Source organism: Diceros bicornis, chromosome 33, assembly GCF_020826845.1.
Source record: "Diceros bicornis minor isolate mBicDic1 chromosome 33, mDicBic1.mat.cur, whole genome shotgun sequence".
Classification (NCBI taxonomy): domain Eukaryota; kingdom Metazoa; phylum Chordata; class Mammalia; order Perissodactyla; family Rhinocerotidae; genus Diceros; species Diceros bicornis.
Genome location: NC_080772.1, coordinates 36,610,395 through 36,631,272, shown reverse-complemented (window position 1 = coordinate 36,631,272; position 20,878 = coordinate 36,610,395). Strand labels below are relative to the sequence as shown.

Here is a 20,878-nt window from a genome sequence, read left to right as displayed (position 1 = left end):
TACACAGGGTCCCTGGAAGTCAGAATTGACTTGATGACACTAACAAAAACAAACGTTTGTATATGTGCATATTTGTTCATATGAATGGTTAAAAATAATTTCCAAATTAACTAAAATGTATATATTCTGTATATAATTTTACCCTGATTAATAAAGTACTATATTTACTTAGTTATCTATTTATACATATTGAAATGCATGGAAATGAAACATGGTCATTTGTACACCTACTTCAATTTACGTCAAATTTGCTAATAGAAAAAACAGTACAAAAATATTGTCATTATCTTCTGACTTAAATCCTTTTGTTTCATTTATTTTAAATTGCTCTGAGGTGTAAGTTTGATGTCCTCCAAAATGTTGTTTTATTGTGAGATTAATTTATAAGCAATTTAAATTCCAACTTATCAATACATTATTGAAGAAATAAGTGTATTTTTCAGACCCAATTGACAATGATATATTGTCATACACAAATGTGAATATCTATCTATAATGTATAAATGTTATACTGTCTGTAATCAAAAAATCTTCTTGTTTTTGATTCATGTCAGTCTTTTGCCATATGTGGACCTAAGAAATAGTATATTCATTTCAGAATATTCACAGCACTTCCACAGATATACATATTCTTTAAATGCGTATTAAATTTAAATCACAAAAAAGTTGTCTTCTGTTTGGATGAGTTATGTATCTGAAGAAAGGGACCAAGTTGCTCGACCAATGCAGCCACACACATTCGTATAATCTGTTGCTCCACAGTTAAAATAGTTTCTCCAGAGCTGCACTAATCACTGCTCCTCTGAACTAAACCCTATTTTGAATGGTTCATTCTGGTATAATATATTCGTAACTGTGTTGATTAGGAAAGATATGTCAACTTAAGATAAACTTGCATAATTTAATAGAGGATCTCAAAAGATTTACCAAAACAGTTTCCTTGTTGGTCTACAGATTCACAAGTATAACACGTGTTATATCCAAGTAGCTTTATTGGGTGAAGGTTAACTCGTCACATTTCCATTGCTTCTGTAACCGCTTAGACCAGGTGTATAACTCTTAAATAGCAAAGCTTAGAGAGGCAATAAGCAAAAGTCTGAATAATCATATGGAAAAGAGCCCCCGAGTACTACAAAGTGGATCAGCATTTGACTCAGAAACTAGAAAACAAGAACAAACAATGAAAAGCAGGACAGAGAAAATATTCTAGCCACTCCTAGCTAAGGGCTTCACCAATAACCAATGTAAAAGAATGAATCAATTGTAGTAAACCACACTATATCTTTACACATATATTATTATCAAATGAAGGATCAGGTGGACACTGGTTCGGATGCCAGCTTGGCCATTAACTAGCTCTACCCTCTATGGCAAGTTATTTTTATGCTTCGGTTTCCTTGTATGTGAAGTGGAAAGATGTCTATCCATAGGGTTATTTTGAGGGATGGAAAAAAATAGAAAGAGATCACTTAACACAGCTGGTATACCACAGTTGTCCAATTAATTTTAGATCCTATCTTTTTTAGTTTTATAGATGCTTATATATGTTAATGTTTAGTGACCATAATAGCTCAGTTTTACAGGATTGTTATAAGGATTAAATAAGATAATGTTTTTAAATGCTTAACACAGCGCCTTGCTCATATAAGTGCTCAACGGGTGGTGGATGTGAATAGGTGTTAGCAGTAGCAGCAAGGAGAGCACAGTGGTAGTAGTGCTCAGTATGTTGTTTAAGTTTCTTCAGCTAATAAATCTGCTGTCATTTTAGGTAGAATCCACTACCTAATTTGAGCGCCCATTTGAATGTGCCACCTTTATACTAAGACTAGAAACAGAACAGACACGTCAAGCTCCTCGTCTTCGTGTCCCTGGTCCTAGCAAATACTGGCACACAAAAATCATCACGAAATGAGTGATTTCCACTTTCCTGACTCATTCCTTCTCTATGAGTGGCCCTATCTTATTCCACACTACATATATATAATTTTATTCAACGAATGATCTAAATTATTTTGAAAATGTAAATATAAACTCAATCATACCTAATATTTACTTACAACTCTTCTCAACTAGGCTTCTTTTAGTCTACAGCATAATAATAACTAACGTTGCACCGTGTTTTATGAAATCAAAGGGTTCTGCATGCATTTGAGCATTATAACAATTCCACATAGGATAGGCAAATAGTTGTTTTCAAGTGAGAGAACTGCAGAATAGTGAGGGTAAGTGATTTGTCCAAAACTACACAGTGGTACAGTGGCTCGGAATTTCAATGAGCTCTGTTTCAGAGCTGGGGCTCTGGGGCTGGTACAGCACAAATTGCAGAAGGCAAGGTGAAGGGAAGGGGACCAGGTAAGGGGCTGCTGGAGTTGTTTGGGGGAGTGATGATGAAGGTTTGCACTAGGGCAGGGTAACAGGGAAGGAAAAGAGGGAATGGTTGATGAGCAATGGAGGCTGGGGAGAAGAATGAGACACAGGATTCCTAGGATTCTGCATTCCGTGTTGGGGTAGGTGCAGCTATGCTGACTAAAATAGAGACCAAAGATGATGATGAAGATGATGATGATAAGAATAATAATGATAACACAGCCAATATTTAATGAGCACTTTTTGCAAGGCATCGATTTAGACACTCCACACATATTTATCCCTCACAAACCCATGAGGTAGGTACAATTTATTAGCCCTATTTTATAGATGAGAAAACTGAGGTATATAGAGATAATTAACTTGAGAAAATCATAAAGGGCAGAGCAGGTCTTACTATCAACCTATAGCAAAGGGACCAGAGAGGCTGGACCTGAAAAGGGATTCTTAGTTTTCTCCGTGAGAGAAGGAGTGGATTAGGAAAAGATAAGACATGAGGTATCTACTCCTCTCTCCTTCCTCACAATAATTAAACTGTATTTTATCCATGAATCCCAACAATTGTTTTCTCTGTCTATATCCTTTAGAAAATACCTGTAAAATTTGAGGATCTCATTTATAAAGAAGAATGTCATTTTCATGCAGATATCTCTATGAAGATGAATCCAGATGCAATCCAATTTTTAAATATTGAGGCTATTTCTCAAAAGATATGATAATACCAGACAAATATTTGCTTAAAACCCACAAATAATCTTTCTTAAATAACTCTTAATAGTCTTTACCAACAGGATCAAAGTAAGACTTCATGACAGACCCTTTTATAAGAAATATAAATATTCAGCAGAAAAGCAGAGCATATTAATCCTGGAAGATGACTGTTTAAAATGATCAAGGTGTTATCAACTGTTGATGATCGTAAATGAAAAACATCTTAAATGAAATCAACTGTTCAAGGAAATAATTAAACATTATAACAATCTTGTAGTCTGGAAAACTACTGACATCAGAAATCCTTGTCAGACCCGATGGTATTAACAATTCCCAAGATGTCTTTCAGATAAAAATATTTGAAGCACACTCAGTATATCACAAAACTTTAAAAATATTTTCTCTTGCTGACTTTAAAATTCTTTCCCCTTATACGCACTCACAAACAGAGAGAATCTCCTTACTGAAGATAGATGTTTCCTAAATAAAATGGAGAAAGAGTACAAAATGTTTACATTACTGAGAATTTTAACCAAGGTAACATGTTAAGCCATTCATTTTACTAGATTATGAAGTGCCCTAGTATTTTAACATATGTTCAAAATTTATTCTGAAAGTCACAATCTCATTTGTGCTCCACTTACTGTCAAGGTCTTTAAGTTTATTTGATCAAAGTTTACCTCAATAACATTGTGAGAGTAGGCTAATTCTTAGCATTTCTGTTCAAATTTCTATTCTTGTAAGAGTAATAATTGAATGACCAATAACATCTGTGGACTAAATTCCAATTGATTTCCATGCCTTATGTCCCATTTAATTCGATCTTCGAAAAAGTCTATGAGGTGGAAACTAATACTATTCCAATTTTACCAATTTCAAAAAAAAGTCTTGGTGATGACAAATAATTTCCCACCTCTTCCAGCCATGGAACTGTACCTCCAGGATTCAAACTCCCTCTGTCTCTTCAGCCTGTTGGTTCAGCAACCATTCAAGGAAAGGAAAACCTGTTTAACAGTCATTTTCCCATAGCTATTTTAAGCGTTAATGCCTCTCGTTAGACGGAAGACCCTATTTAAGCAAGTAAATATTCTTAACAAAGATGTGCATTACCCAATTGTTCTTGCTTGCTGTGAATACTGGCTGTTGTGCCTTCCTTAGGTGCACAATCTATTTTTTCCCTTGACTCTTCTCTGGATACATTACTTTGAATTCACAACATTTTGCCCTGCAGGTGCTCTAAAATCATTTAAATTTTGAAGTACAATATCCACTTTAAACCTAGGAGGATGTGAACCACGTCTCCCTGACCTAAAAGGAAAAAATAATGTCCCTTTCTCTTTCTTCCTCTCTTGCATTTTCTTTAGTATGACTTAGATATTTTCAAAGATTCACTTGGCTATATTCACAACTGCCTGGAGAAGCATCTAGAAGGGTCACATGAGTGTGCACGGCACATGATTCCTTGTCCAATTCTTTCACATCCTTACTTTCCAGCTTGTGGGATTATGTGGCCAAAGAAGTAAAATACAGACATGGCAGCATTCACAGAGCCTGGGAATGGCATGAGGCGTTTTCTCCTTCTTGGGGTGAACCTACTGAGCACCTTCTGTTTCCTAAACATGTGATTCTCCTTTTCCTTCGTACAGCAGACAGAATTGGACTCACTACTTCATCCAATCTAGATTCAACTTTCTGAAGGTCACATAATGAATCAGGAAACGAGTCATGATTGAAGCACGGATTACAAATTCTTTGCCTGGCAAGGTTCTGTCTCCCGGTTGGCGTCCCTTCCCTCACTTATTTAAGGAGTGAATGTTATATCTCTCTTCACCCAATAATTTACAGCGTTCCCAGTTTACCACACCATAAAGGACTATTATGAAGATACCATTCACAACATCAAATAGGCCACTTGTCATCTTGATTTTTTTTCCTAATGTAATCTCCTTGTCATATAGGTTTGACATTTCAGAGACTTGAACCTCAATGCCTTGTGTTATTCAAAGTTGCCTGGGGACATGTGCTGAGCTGTGCTTTTCCCCAATGATTCAAGGAAGAACATTATTCTTCTTTCTTTATTGCTCCGGCCTCTCGCTCTACACTTCCACAAATCACTATAATTTGCACCACACAGTACACTATCTGCACGAGTATCCTGTAGCCACTTCTGAAATGGCCTATAATGTTATAAACCATTGGGCTATTTTGGCATAAAATTTTACTTAGGTAAATATCCGTTGTGGGGCATTTGTTCTCCAGAGAGCTATTAGTCGCATTTTATTGTTTAGAAGGAAAACCTGTTACCAGTCATATTTTTCCAGACATTTTATTGTTATTTGGTGGCTGCTATTGTTTAAAACTACATTTTAGTGCTTACTAGACGCAATGTCTTTGAACGAAAAGCATGCACGTGTGTTCATACATTAGTAAACTGTAGGTCACATGAAAGACAGCCGATGTCCACTAATATTTTTATTAATCATTATTTTGTTACATGATATCTGCCACAAACATAGAACAGATTTATAGGCAAGGACAAACAGCTTACTTGAAGCAAATCCCTGACTTATTAGGTCAAATACAAGAAAGGAACAACTATCCAGCAAAAGGCGGCTGAAACACAGCTTTGGATCACATCAATTCTGATGCTTTATCATCTATTTTCTGTGATATACCAAATTGTCCTTCAAAATTGCACATGATTCACTTTTTTGATTGGTTGGATCTGAAAAAAAAAGTCCTAGCTATTTTTCAGAGCTTGAACTGCTGCTTCCTCTGTCAACTGCATCAGTCAGCGTTGGATCAGAGAAGCAAAATCACCAAGAGATACATGGAATAAGGGATTTATTATACGGACCTGAGCTTTCACAGTGACACAACACAAATCCACCTCATCGACTCATTGCTCATCTTTTAAGTTATCTGATTTCCATTTTTCCTTTAAATAGTCTGCTAAAAATAGTGAGAAACTACCAGATCACCATGCAAGATAACATTCAAGAGAAAAGAACAACAATATGGTTCAAAATGGTATCTGGATACCAACTCCAGGACGGTTCTTCTAAGTTTTTAGTAAAACAGTCATAATAGTTCAGTAAAAGATAAAATGTACAATATCAAAAATTAAAGGTAATAAACAATAAAATATGGGAAACTATGAAACTTTAAAGCATGTGGATTAGGATTGCTGAGACTCTACCCATTATGGGTTGAACTGTATCCCCCCAAAATGACATGTGTAAGTCTGTTAAAATAATCAAAGAGAACAATTTAGTTGATCTAAGCACATTTTATTTCACACTTCAGGAAGCAGGCAGTCTCCATTCTCAGGGTCTGGAGAACAGCAATGCAAGGAACAGGGCTGCGAGCTTTTGTAGAAGGCCGTCAGGGAAAGAGGGTTTAGCTTAAGTTGATTGGCGGGGGTTGCATACCTGGCCTTATGTAGATCAAGGAAATCGTGACAGATGCTCAACAGTTGGGGACTGGCTGGCTGGATACACTGCCTTTCTGGTCAAGTAGAGCATTTACAGAACACAAAAGATATCCAAGTTTCAGTTTGCACTGTGGCAGGAGTGGCTCCATCTTGGACCTAGAAATGTATTTCAACAAGTCCTAACCCCCAGTACTTCAAAATATGGCCTTACAATAGAGTCTTTCCAGAGATGACCAAGTTAAAATGAGGTCAACGGGGGGGCCCTCATCCAAGATGACTAGTACCCTTACAAAAAGGGGAAATTTGGACATTCACAAAGGAAGATGATGTGAAAACACACAGGGAGAAGATGGCCATGTGACTGGAGTGATGTATCTACAAGCCAAGGCACGCCAAGGATTGCCAGCAAACATCAGAAACTAGAAGAAGCAAAGAAGTGTTCTCCCCTAGAACTGTCAGAGACAGCACAGTCCTGCCAACACCTTGATTTTATACTTCTGGCCTCTAGAACTGTGAGACAATAAATTTCTGTTGTTTTAACACACCCAGTTTTTGGTACTTTGTTACAGCATCCCCAGGAATCTAATGCACTACCTATGCTTCGTCACATAGTAGAATTGGTAATGTGGTCCTTCGCCAGCTCTTTTTAATGTGTTCTTCATCCTATGCCGTCATGTTCAAGTTGGTGTATAAACTGCTCTACAGTCCCCCATGGGCACCCATTCTCTGCCCTACAGATTCCTTCAGGTTTGCCTTAGATGTGTGTGCTCTAATGACCCCTGTTCATCTCTTCCTCCCACTCTTGCTCTTCTTTTCATTCCCAGATGGGCTCCCGACCTCAGTTTGGCTCCTTTCACAAGCAGCTCCATTCTGGACTCTCTCCCCCTGAGCTCTGTCCTTGTTCTACCTCATGAGAACGTGCACACAGTGTGGTGCACAGATCCATGCACCACAGCACCTGGAGAGCTACCCACTCTCGCTGACCCTCACCTTCACCACATCCAGACCAGAAAACAGTCCCATTAGGTGACAGGAAGACCAATACAAATTTTCTAGATAACTGAACTTTTAAGCACTAAAACATTATTTTGAATTTTTCACCATTTTAGATGGAAATCTTTCTAAAATGTAAACTAATTAATTAATTAACAGAAGCTGCTGAGTAGATTTTTCTGTGGCTTGTTGATTTAGGATTATCATTAAGAACATCAATTATTACACTAGAACACTATAACAGTGCCTTTGGAAGCTATTAAGTTGTGGAATGCTTTCAGAACCTATTAAATGGACTTATTCTTTAACTTGGGAGAATTCTTTCCGATTTTAACATTTTTAAAATTTTTTGTCAGAGATTTCTGGCATCTGTTAATATGGCAACTTTTCTCTTTTTAATTTGTTCCGTCTAACCAGCATTGTCCAAGGATATAAATTAAACCAGCTTATTAGAATTGTATTTACGAACGTGGAGATGAACTGACAGAATCCTCCTGCAAGGGAGGACTTGTTGCCCCAGCAACAGGGTTAGTCTCAGCTACAGGGAAAGCTGCTCTCCCAAGAAAACCCTCTTGCCAGGGGAGCTCATGTCCAATCCGATATTTATGGAGATAGATATATAGCTATATATATAGGTATAAATCTACCTATATATATATAGAGAGAGAGATGTATGTGTGTGTGTGTGTGAGAGAGAGAGAGAAATGATATATGATATATCATCATTCCATATGATTGGTTAGTTATTTGAGAAAAGAGTTTGCCTAAATATTCTAAGATCTCACCACAACTCTTGCTGTATTTCATTGTATTTGATGAAAACTATCTTTTCAAAGCATTACTATTGTTGTGTATTCTGAACACATCACATTGTTTTTCTAAAATTCTCAAAGAACTGTCTTACAGATTTAATTTTTTTAAGTTTTTAATGATTAATTATTTTCATTGTAATTTATATAAATGTGTTATTTCTTTATTAAATAAGAATTAATTTTACTTTTGTCTTAACTGGCAATTTAAAGTACTTTCATCACAATTGGATTTTTGCATCAGGAGCTTCTGAGCAACTTAAACTGATTAAGATAATTTTCTAATATGTCTTTTCAACTGGTAACTGGGGTTACAGAATTAATCTTTACACTTGAGTCTACTTCTTTCTTGGGCAATTAAAATGATTGTGTACTGAACACTTGCTGCCTTCTACTTAGTCATGCTGTGGCTTCACAGTGAAATGGAGGAAGAGACTCAGCACCCATCACTATTATCCTATTGCAATGCAGATGCTTTGAAATAACCTACCCCAATAATATTTTTCTTAGATTGTGAACTGCTCAAAAAAAGAGATCACTTGCTTTTAAAAGTTCTAGGTATAATTGCACATAATCAGCTCTTAAAGTATCTCAAGCATGATAATGATGATAATGATCATCATAAGTACTTTGAGAGAGGGGCTGGCCCGGTGGCACAAGCGGTTAAGTGCACGTGCTCTGCTGTGGCGGCCCGGGGTTCGCTGGTTCGGATCCCGGGCACGCACTGACGCACTGCTTGTCAAGCCATGCTGTGGCGGCGTCCCATATAAAGTGGAGGAAGATGGGCACGGATGTTAGCCCAGGGCCAGTCTTCCTCAGCAAAAAAAAAGAGGAGGATTGGCAGATGTTAGCACAGGGCTGATCTCCTCACAAAAAAAAAAGAAAAAAAAAGTATTTTGAGAGAGCTACCTGGCAAGGAGAAAATAAGTGGGGTTGTATTAGCATCAGTCATTGCTAAGAATGTATTAGCAGTATATGAGTCATTTAAAAACTTTAAAAAGATCCTCAATGTTATACTCACTTATTTCATATTAAATTCTACTTATTGGACTGAAATCAAGTCTAAGACATGTTTTGAGCCCCAAATTTAGAATGCCATATCTATTTTAAAGTTTTAAAAGCAGGTGCTCTGGGGAAAATATCATAAAGATTCTTTAAAGAAAAAAAATACTCCAGTGCCAGTCTTGACTAGACATTGAAAAAGACTGTCAAGATGAACAGTTGACTGACGATGACCCTAGTTGAGAAGTCTGTTCTTAGCTATATTTTCAAAAGCGTCAAAGTCATTCTGCAGTCTCCTGGTAAATTGGCAGATCTGTCTGCAATTGCTGTTAGGTTCCAGCCATATCCGTCTATTCATGAAAAGTTAAAAAAAAAACTACCAATAAACTTTAGCCTTTGAATTTAAGTTCTCCTCAAAGAGAAGTCGTTGTATATTTTTTCTTTTCTAAGAGCATTTACTCTTTTAGTGAATTGCCTGAATTATACTCTCTACAATAAAAGTAAATTTCAGAATGAGTTGGAAATATTAGAACAAATATCTGAAACAACTAAGAATTCAGCCAATATAGAATTAAGTTAAAAGAGATCATTTCCTAAGAAAGTTTAAAAATTACTATTTAGGGACCAATTGGTTTAAGAGGCATTGCAGTGTGCTCTTCAGCACTAGAATATCCTGAGAATAAAGATGTAGCTAAGAAGTACCTAACATAGAATTGAAACTATATGGGGGGAGTGGGATATGAAACCTAAGTCATTTTCTTTTCCTCAGTTCAATTCAGGGAGCATTATTGCATGAGAGTCCCAACGTGAGGAGAAGAATAGTCATCAGAAGTCCTACCCACTGGGTGAGGTAAAGGAATCCAGGAACTTGCAGGATAGGCAGGCCACAAGGGAATAGGGGCTCCAGCAAGATTCACAAGGATGCAAGTTCAAGAGAATTATTAACACTGCAAGGCTCCAACAGCAAGAATGACACTCAAGACTTCTGAAGGAACTTATCACAACCACGTCCACACCGGTCTCTGTGTACTTGTATGCCAGCGTCACTGGGGCAGGCTCAGGCGTTGACATGATCCCTGATACTTTGTGCAAATGCAATACTGAAAACTGTTTGATTTTATGATACCATCTATGGCTACTGTTGGAATAAATGAAAAGACTCAAGAAAGACAGTCCTAATCACCTCTGGGTATCAGTTATATCCATCACTTTAACTATGTCGACCCTCCTTCTTCTTTTGGTCTTTGACAGTGTTTGCAACACACGATTCTGATCTTGGAACACAGAGTAGCTTTCTTCCAATTCCACATGATGTTCTTCACACAGAGTAAAGGTCGGGAATAAATTTGTTAAGATGAAGAAGCTATTATTCATTGGTGGTTAGATATGTCCCCAAAGAATCTGATAAGGGAAGTGTTTCTTAAGCCAATTATTATATAATTGTTTTCATAGGTGAATATAAACACAGAGAAACATAAATAAGTATCTGAGTTTTCAGAATAATGTAATTTAATAAAAGAGATATCACTCTTTCCCATAAATAATCCTGCTTCCTGTTAATATTTGTGCCTTTTAAAATTATAATCATATATATAACCTTCATACAGCAAAATGGGGAAAATCAAATTGTGATTGAGTATTCATGAAATCATCACTACCTCCTTCTAAATACGGAGTATGTTTTCCCCACAACTACAATTGCTCTTTAGGTGATCTCATGCTTTATGTCAAAAATGGAACTGCTGAAATAAGCACTCCTAAGGAAGAAATGACAGTGAATTTACAATCCTGTCATTATTTTAAAATTGGGAACAAGGCTAGGTCATTGGTGTTATTGGGACGGGACACGGTTATGAAATTCAGCTGTGGCATAAGTCAGAATAAACGACTGACGTAGTTGTTAATTAAAGTCAGTTAGTAGACGAAAGTGCACAATTGACATCAGAAAGAGTCAAAGCAGATAAGGTGTGGGAAACAAGCTGGTATTGAAAGGAACAAAGTTCACTGCAACCCCAAGACCCAAGTACAACAAGGGTCACGGGAAAACGTGGAATGTCAGCTGTTCTCTGAGGACAGAAGTTCTGAAATGGTGAGGATGGACTGTGACCTCCATCTTCAGGGCCCTAGGCCTAATGGGACGTATCCACTCCCTCTAGAAGATCCCGATAGGACAAGAGAACCGTTTCAATCCTTTAAAGGTGGTTAGGGCCACTCTATCTCACCTAAACTCTTGGAGAGCATATTTTATTCCTTGTTATGTCCTCAGTCCATAAAACAGTGCCTGGCACACGGCAGACAATAAATATTTTTACTTAATGCAGCCCGAACTCAGCAGAGGTATCTGTATCCTCAAGAGTTCAAAGCTTGGTCAATGGGCCTTTATTAAATAATACAGCAATACTGTTTCACATATACATACCACTTTACAGTTTATGAAGCGCTATCACCAATATTATGCCATTTGACCTTCACTGCCATTCTGAAATAAATATTAATTATAACCATCATTCTATTGATGTGAAAAAATGAGGCTCAGAAAGATTGAGTGACCTGTCCAACTGACTGACTTATAGTAAGTAGAGGAATTAGGATTAGAAATTAGATTTCTTAGATCTAAGTCCTGTTCTCTTGTGGTTGAGTTCTGATGTTCAAAGTCAGAAAGAATACTATTGATTTTTTTGCTTCTGGTGGCTGAGAAAGGAAAGCATATATCTGAGCTCCTGCAAGATCTTCAAAAACATAGGCCACATTTTCAGCCCAACATCAAATACAATGCAAACCACAAATTAGACTGGCTTAGCAAACGGAGTCAGAAAGCTAAACAAATACAGGCATTTGCCAAAAAGAATCAAAGAGAAAAAGCATTCTAAAGAGGAAAATAAAAGACAGGAGTTTAATCTAAGACTAAAAAATAAGTTGTGAATATACAACGTGTTTTCCAGAAAAATGAGTGAGAGAAGAAAACAAGAGACCATTTATGTGGTAACCCAAGGTACAGAAATCTTACTTGTCAAAAACTGTTCAATTTCATACTACTATACTCTTCATTACAACATGATAAAAGCAGAAAAGTATCAAAAATAACTTTTTTAAAGAACGGAATAATAAGTATAATTTTAAAGACTATTTTGACCAGAAATTAAAAAACTAAACTTTTTATATTAGATCCTTTTTTCCTGATTTTGAGTTCAAAAAGATGATACTAGCAAAATGCTATATGAAGATAGTTGTCTAAATTTCACAAATTGAAAGTTTTCATAGAGAAGTGTTTGAACCTATTTTACAGTTGTTTTTCTCGATCTAGCCCTATAAGATGCTTGATGAAAATGTGTTCCACAGCTCCAAGGGAAAAATAAATCCAGGGGTATCTTTGCTTCACCGTGGGGAAGTTCTAGCATCTTTTCTGTTCCCCAAACATGTGGTCTAGTCCAGAGCCCACTGCTCCTTTAACGTCTCTTCCGTCTTTGTTATTGGCTGGAGTAACAGCATCTATCCAAACACAGATCCAGATTGTCTGTGTTGAAGAGCTGGTTCTCTGGGCAACTAGAACTCCAGCTGCCTTCCATTAAGGCACACTCACCAAACACCCACCTTGGGTGTCACCACATGAAGCTCCACCCTGGAGACAAATGTGTAAGCTGAGAGTTACTCCCTCGGACGATCTGTCCTCAAAAGACCACTCTATGACTACCACTGCCTGGTCCCCAGTGAGAAACTCCTCTTTTGCTAGGGCCACTAGTACCGTATATCATTTGGATAGAGAGAGAGCCTAATTCCATAGTGTTAAACTCAACCAAATACACGGGTGTGTCTGGCCAAGCTACTGGCCCTTTTCCAGCAATCAATAAATTGCAGCATTGCCATTCATTGATGTATTTTCCTCTCCCTCAACCCCCAACTTTTGATGTGAATCATCCCACTCTGTTCTCGGTGGCTGGACATGTAGCTCAAGGACCATATCCTAGGCAGGACCCACAACACTCTCTTAAGAGTAGGGGTAACCCAGTCATCCCAACAAAAACCATAGTGCTCAAGTCAGAGGGTTTATTCCAATGTTTCCCATCATTAAGAGGATAGCTGTCCTGTATTCCTAGACTGCAAATACAAATAATCTGAGAAATTTTGATATGAGTTATCCCTTTGACCAGTGCCCCATTTAATGTCTTTTTTCCTAAGGTGAGCAGCCATATTCAATTACAGTCATAGAAACTAAAGCCTTCAACTCTTGGTGACAATAGCCTTACAGTCTTTTCATATAATTTGTATACATTTTATGCACCTGTTTAAATAGGACTGATAAAGTAGTGAGTGATTTTTGCTAAACAAAAACTCCCATACCATAGATAGAAGACAGAAAGGAACATGGGTAAAGAAAGCAAGTATATGATGTACATACTTACAAAGAATATGATTAGTGTCCTTGTACAAGTTTAACCTAAATGAATTGAATAAGAGAAAAGATAGACATTTGAAGAGAAGGATAGACATTTTCTGATTGCCTGCAAACATACTGAATAAGATCGTTAGCAGCATCGTGATGGCAGCATAGCAACATCTGTCAATCAATGCTTCCCAGTTTCCTCCCTCCCACTCCAAAATCACATAAACTCAAGGCTGAGTCCAGAGAAATTAACCGCATTCCATTTTAAACTTCACCTCTATGGCTTGAGTATGTTGGAGATGGATGTGGAAACCATATGAAATTGATAATTTAGCTAGCCTAATTGTTGGAAGTATAGGAAGAAATGTGCCTTCCCAGATAGAAAAAAAGTGTAACATGGTTAGTGTTCAAATTCAGTTTTGTTCAAAGCAGATAATTCCATTTTCAGATTAAGTGCAATTCTGAGTTTCTGCAGAAAATCTGCAGAAATATTGGGGTTTATTTGTGATATATTTACATTGCTCATGTGTAATGTGGCCAGGGAAATTCCTCAACTTGAATTCACAATTCAGCTGTAGGGATTATTAAAAAGGAGAGTGGGAATCCTTAAAAACCATAGTTAATTCAAAATGTCAGTGTAACCTGCACACTGTTATTCATCAATCCACTCATCCGTTTAAAAATACTTGTATTAAGCCACTAAATTTTGTATCAATGAAGTGCCCATTACCTATGATACACCCCTTATGACTAATCAACTTTAACCTCTTACCCTTTCTTCCTTCCACCTCTAAAAACCTCTTCTTTCTTTCAATATTGAACCCAAGCATCACCTTCTCTGCTTGGACATACTTATTTTCCTCCTTCCCAGACATTTAGCTGCTCCTGCATTTAGGCCTCCATTGCATTTGCATAAAACTCCAACACAGAGCTTGTGCTATTTCATTTTATGTATTTCCCCCCCACTACTACACTGATTCCTCCGTAGGACAGGCACTTTGTCATTGTCATCTGTTGTTTGTTTAACCTTGTATCTACAAGGCAAAGTATAGTGCCTGGGACGTCTTAAGTACTCAATGAATGTCTACTGAATGATTAACTGATTGATTACTCAATTGACTGTTAGGAAGTAGAAATATAGTTAGTCATTCAGCTGCTTTGAATTATATTTAATCTTGCTCTTGTCTATTTTCAGCTGACTGAAATAAATAGAGGAAAGGAAGCAGCTGCAAAAATTCTGGAAAAAATATCATTCTTCAACACATCTGAGTGGTAGATTATTCCTCTTAAATTTTTCTGTAAGGATTGCTTTACAGGTAAATTAGGTATTTTTGGAGGCTTATTAGATAATCAGTACTTTCTTCACTTTTCTTTGAACCTGATTTATTTATTTATTCATTCATGACTCATGAATATGAGTCAATGATTAAAACACAAATATCCTATTGTAGGGTTCTTGGTTATAAGCAACAGAAATAAATTCTAATTTAAAACAAAAACAGTTGATGGAGAGTGTATGAGGAGGCTCACATAACTGGCTGGAGGCTGGGGGATCACAGTGAGAGGTGGGCAGGGGCCAAGGGGCAGAAGAGAACTGGCAGCAGAAACCAAAGGAGCTGTCTTGAGCATAAGACATTCTGGTGATTGCTCTATTGTTACTTCAACCTCTCTTCCTGTTCCGGCATTACTTGCCTATGTTTTAAAGCTCTCCAGGTGGTCAATGGACCGAGTTTAGGTTCAGGGGCCTATTACCTAGCAGGGAGAGGGAGGTGCTCTACGCTTCTGCTTTCACAGGGGGAGACTGTTACCATTATTACCTCCCACCAAGACCGGGCACAGTGGAAGAGAGGCAATTCCACAAAACAAAGGCAGGGTGCTGCTAGGAAAGGAAATTGACGTAAGCCAGCCAGAAAAGTTACAGAAATTCCTTCTAATTCCTTATATATATTGTACACCAAGCTATCTTCAAGAAACTGTAGAGAAGTCGAAGATAAACCAGGTGTGACTCCTGCCATTAAGAAACTTAGTCTCAGAAGAACTACTTGCTTTGTAACCAAACTGTATCACTAGACCCCCAAAAAATTAGGACCATATATTAGGTTGAACTGAATGTAATTGCTAGTACTCAGTCATTTTTTACTTATAAAAACGGCAATTTCACATGGTTCAACCTAAAACTTAAGCTAAACAGATAATAAACCATTAAATTATCAAATCCTGCAAGTTAATAGGCAGATTATATTCTGTTTTTATTCCCATAACAGTTCTTACCAAATTTATAATAGTTAGAATAAACTGAGTATGCATTGAGTATTTGTCAGCTTTGACCTCTATTTACACAAGCATTCACTTTTATTTCTTTTACCTAAGTAATAGGATTTCATGGTACCTGCAGACTCAAAACAAAATAAATTTGTGGCATGTTTCATGTCTGATATTATTAAAATGAGTACATTTTAACAGATGAAAGTAAACATGGAGACTAGAAAGTAGACTATTCGGCCAATGAGAATTAGCCCAAGAGAAAAACTTTCCATGACTACTATATAAGTAAACCGAATGGCTTCAAAGGAAATTATCATGCAAAATGATCATGCTAGATGCTTGAGCTAGAATAATATGCCCATAATAGTAAGCAGGAAATATTTCTTTTCAAGAAAAGCACATAACTGTAAATAGAAGAAAAATAAGAATCAAAATCAGAAAAATATTGCAATCAGCACCCTTCTAAAATGTGTGCCAGATTTCAAGCCCTATTCTTCTGGTTCTTCAGGATCATGGAGAAGGCGGTTACCATGCCAACTGATTGAAACAATGTTTCCATGCCAACTCAAATGATGAGCAGTAAAAGGGTGTTATTTTCCCCATTCTCTCCTTGAGATAGCTCTCTCAAGCAGTGAAGAGTGAACCTTATCAAGTGTGGCAAAGTGAGGCTGCACAAGACCTGCCCCTCCAACCTCAGTCGCTGAGACTTGATCACTTTGACTCTAGATGAGTTGGATGGATATATTGATGCTTTTAGTTCTCTAATGTCACTCAATGCCAGATTCACTGAGCTACAGAGTATCCTTGTGACTTGAAAGAGTTCGTGTAACTTCTCACATACACAATTTATTCTCAGAAACTTGGGGGAGAAAGGACTTCTCTCTGGAAATGTTGTATATTCATGCATTTGATTATAAGTATTTTAAAGTACTGAATTTCTTCTTTTTCAATATCTTAAGGATGAAATTTGGTCTGTGTCAGGAATCCCCAGGACCACACTCAGACTCGATGACTCACTGGAAAGCTCACAAGACTCAGAAAAGCTGTTAAATTCATGTTTATGGTTTTATTACAGCTAAAAGAAGCCAATTAAAATCAACAAAAGGAAAAGGCTTATGGGCAAACTCTAGGAGAAACCAGACACAAGTTCTCAGGTGTCCTCTCTCAGCGGAGACACATGAATGCATTTAATTCTCCCAGCAACAGTGTGTGACAACATGTGCTAACTGTTGTCAACCAGGGAAGCTCGCCTGAGCCTTTATGTCCTGGGTTTTTAGTGGGGGGTCAGTAACAGGCATATGGTGCTTGATTGCATGACTGACCTCAGCTACTCAGACTCTTGCCCCCCACAGAGCAAAAACAAGTGTTCACCATAAATCATATTGTTTACATACGTTATCTGATCAAACTGGCAGCTCGTGGCCCAAGGCCTCAGGCATACAAAAAACACTCTTTTGTGTTTGTGTGTGAGGAAGATTAGCCCTGAGCTAACATCCGAGCCAATCCTCCTCTTTTTGCTGAGGAAGATTGGCCCTGGGCTAACATCCATGCGCATCTTCCTCTACTTTATATGGGATGATGCCACAGCATGGCTTGACAAGTGATGTGTCAGTGCGCGCCTGGGATCCGAACCTGGAACCCCAGGCCACGGAAGCAGAGCGCGCGCACTTAACTGCTACGCCACCAGGCCAGCCCCACAAGAACACTCTTATCAGGCAGAGTATTCCAAGGGCTCAGAGCTCATCTCCCAAGAGCTGGCCAAGGGTCAGTCCAGAGGACAAGCATTTCTTCGGAATGTACAGGATTTGAGGAACCCTGGCTGGCTGAGTTAACCCTTCTCTGCATAGCAAATTGCTAACTGTTATATAAAATCTATCTCCTCTTCTTACGTGATAATAATTTTATCTGGGCACAGAGCAAGACACTTAAAGACCACATTTCCCATCCTCCCTTGCAGCCAATCATGACTATGTAATTAAATTCTCTCCAATAGATTATATGAAAATTCAACCACATTGCTTAAAAGGAAATTGCTTTCCCTGGGCTTTCTTTATTTGCTCATTCCTATGCAAACGATGATGGGTCAGCAACCCAGCTTCAACCTATGACCTGATTCGTATATCCCAAGAAGTTCTCACACACATCCATAAGGGGACATATACAAAGACGTTCATCAAGCATTGTTTCAAGCAGGGAATTAAAGGGACTCTTGTTGTCTGTCACTGCAAGAACAGATAAGCATCAGGGTGATGCTCAAAATATGTAAAAAATTTTATGGCATGAGCACCAGTCAGTCAAAATGAATACCAGCCTTGGCACTGAAGCAGAGTCCTAGAGACCTCCCATGCCACTCCCCCCAAAAGGAGCTTGGTGTTAACCTTGTAGATGTTGGATTGTGGAGAGACTCAGAGATCTAGTAGAGGAACCCTCAGGAGACCCCAAGTAGAGACTATTAACCAATCCATGTGAGGGCATTTCTATTATATTCACTATCTGTATGATGTACATACCAACTGAAAAACAACCCTGTGTGGAGTAATAGGCATTGGTTAGACTAAGTGGACTACATGTTTGCATAGCAACATAGACAAAGAAATTTAAAATAAAACAAGATATATAGCAGAAAACCATTTAAATTAAATATATTTGTGCACAAATAACAGTACACCTTTTAAAAGAACACATAAACAAAGGATATACTTTATTTGCACTTGTTACATGATCAGAGGGAAATGGCAAAAGGCAATGGGGATGAAGGGGATTAAATAAACAAGAGGGGGCCTTGTGTCCATCATTGATGATAATATGTCCAAAATATTCCATTTACAACTAAACTTTCTCTGAGTCCAGCCAAATACAGTCAGCCTGTCTCTGTAATTTTTTGTATTAATGAACTTATCCAGAAGAAAATAACTGGATCAGAAGCAAACTTTTGATAACAAGCCAGATAACTTGTTTCTACAAAAAAAAAAATAATAATTTTCAAAACTGAGTTCATAGGTGGGAGAACACTTATCAAGGAATTAGAGAAAGAAATATAGAGAAGACGGGATTTCGGATGAATCTTAAATGATAAATAAGACTTCAACTGTCAGAGATTGGAAAGGATGAGATTTCTGACGAGCAGAACATACACAAAAGCATGGGGATGAAAGGCCTGAGGAGATGGGAAGAGGGAATAAAATGAGAAAGCACATAGGACACATGAGAAAGAAAAGTGAGAAACACAACTGTGAAAACAGTTGGGTCAGAATTGGGACGGTTGTGGACGCTAGGTAAAGAAATTCAGAAGAAAATGAGAAGCAATTGAATTTTGTTGTTATTATTGTATTGCTATTGTTATTAGAATAAGTATTCCATATTCAAGGCTATGCTTTAGGAGGATTCATCCTGCAGCTATGTTTAGAATGGATTCGGGGGGGGGGGGGGTCTAAAGTAAAGAAATCAGTTTTTAGGCAATTACAATATTCAGATAAGAGATTATGGAAGTTTTCTCTTGGGCAGCAATATTAGAAAGAAAAGGACAAATACGAAAAAAAATGATAGGTAAAAATCTATAGACTATGTGGCTGACTGGAAGAGAACTTTGAAGGTAAAGGAGTTGAAATGACTCAGTTTTGATATTTGAATGATAGAAATCATTGTTGTTTCTCCCAGAAATATGACGTCAGGGGAAGACCAATGTGACAGGAAGAATAAAAAGAGAGAATGGATATTAATTTTAGGTGTTTTAAAATTCTTAAGGGAAGGAATTTTCAGATAGGCAAAATGTGAGCGTATTTCTAAACCAGGTGAGATGGAATGACTAAAGATGAAAATTCAAGATGGCAACATTTGAACATAAAGGCTTAAAGGAAAAGCAACGGAGAATCACGACATTGGTAAGCAGTGAAGAAATGTCTAGCCTGGCTAGATAAATATATAAAGAAATATATTCATTATTTTGTTATGGAAATGTCTCTGGTATCTTGAAATTTTTTGTCTCCTGGCAGCCTAGAAACAAAGTCCCAGCCTAAACCCACCATTACTTTCCAGTAGTGAATTGTTAGAATGTTGCAAGGATTTCACAGAGGACTATGGCAGAAGTACTGCCTACTCTTGGTGGTTCTGTTATGCATCATGCGTGTGCGTGTGTGTGTGCGCGTGTGTGTGTGTGCGCGTGTGTGTTTGCGCGCGCGCAAAGAGGGTCTGCAGACACTCCTCCCTCACTGAATGGCTTATGCCCTCTAGTCGGGATGGGGTCATGTACTCCCTACAAGTGCTGATTGTTTGCTAGCATAATTTTAATCCAGGTATCAGTAAGCAAACTTGATCATCTTTTAACTGTTACTTAGTCACTGAGAACCTTGAAACAGTTTTCCACATTACAAAAACAATTTTACTAATAAACAACACCGCTGCAATAATGGATATGCAGACGTTTATAAGTGAGAAATGAAAGGAGATTTGTAAATCCAGAAGCATTTACACTTTTAAAACAAATAAATTGTTTGACATAGCTGGGGGATACATTTCAGAGGCCATAACTAGTACCACATGAAAATTTGCAACTATGATTCTAAGACACATTAAATCTTTTCTTTCTCTCAGGTCCAAAAGTGATTTTATAACATAAACCATATTTTCCAAAGTGGTTAGAGATTTTTAAAAGGTAATTTACTCAAAAGTCATTTTCAAAGGGAACTTTTTGCAAACAAAGTCACAAATTGATTATTTTAAGTCCCTCGCCATTCCTTCCCATTGGGCTCAAACAGCAACATTCGAAGGACCACTGGAATATACTTATTTATTTTGTTCAGTTTCACCTTGATGAGGTACTCCTCAGGAATAAGTGATGAAGACTGTATGAAACAATGTGTTCAAGTTCCCACTATCCCCCAAAATCATTTTAAAATTTATTCTACTGAACAATTATTT

At 37.5% G+C, this 20,878-nt stretch overlaps 1 long non-coding RNA gene across 1 annotated transcript in view; it reads left to right on the top strand.

Annotated features, from left to right (window-relative positions):
* LOC131396621 (uncharacterized) overlaps positions 1–19,846 on the top strand; it is a 52,234-nt gene extending 32,388 nt beyond the window's left edge. Inside the window, exons 2-3 of the long non-coding RNA XR_009216600.1 lie at positions 14,892–14,968; positions 19,753–19,846. This is a non-coding gene — a long non-coding RNA (uncharacterized LOC131396621). The remainder of the gene's footprint in view (positions 1–14,891; positions 14,969–19,752) is intronic.
* Positions 19,847–20,878: the final 1,032 nt, after the last annotated feature.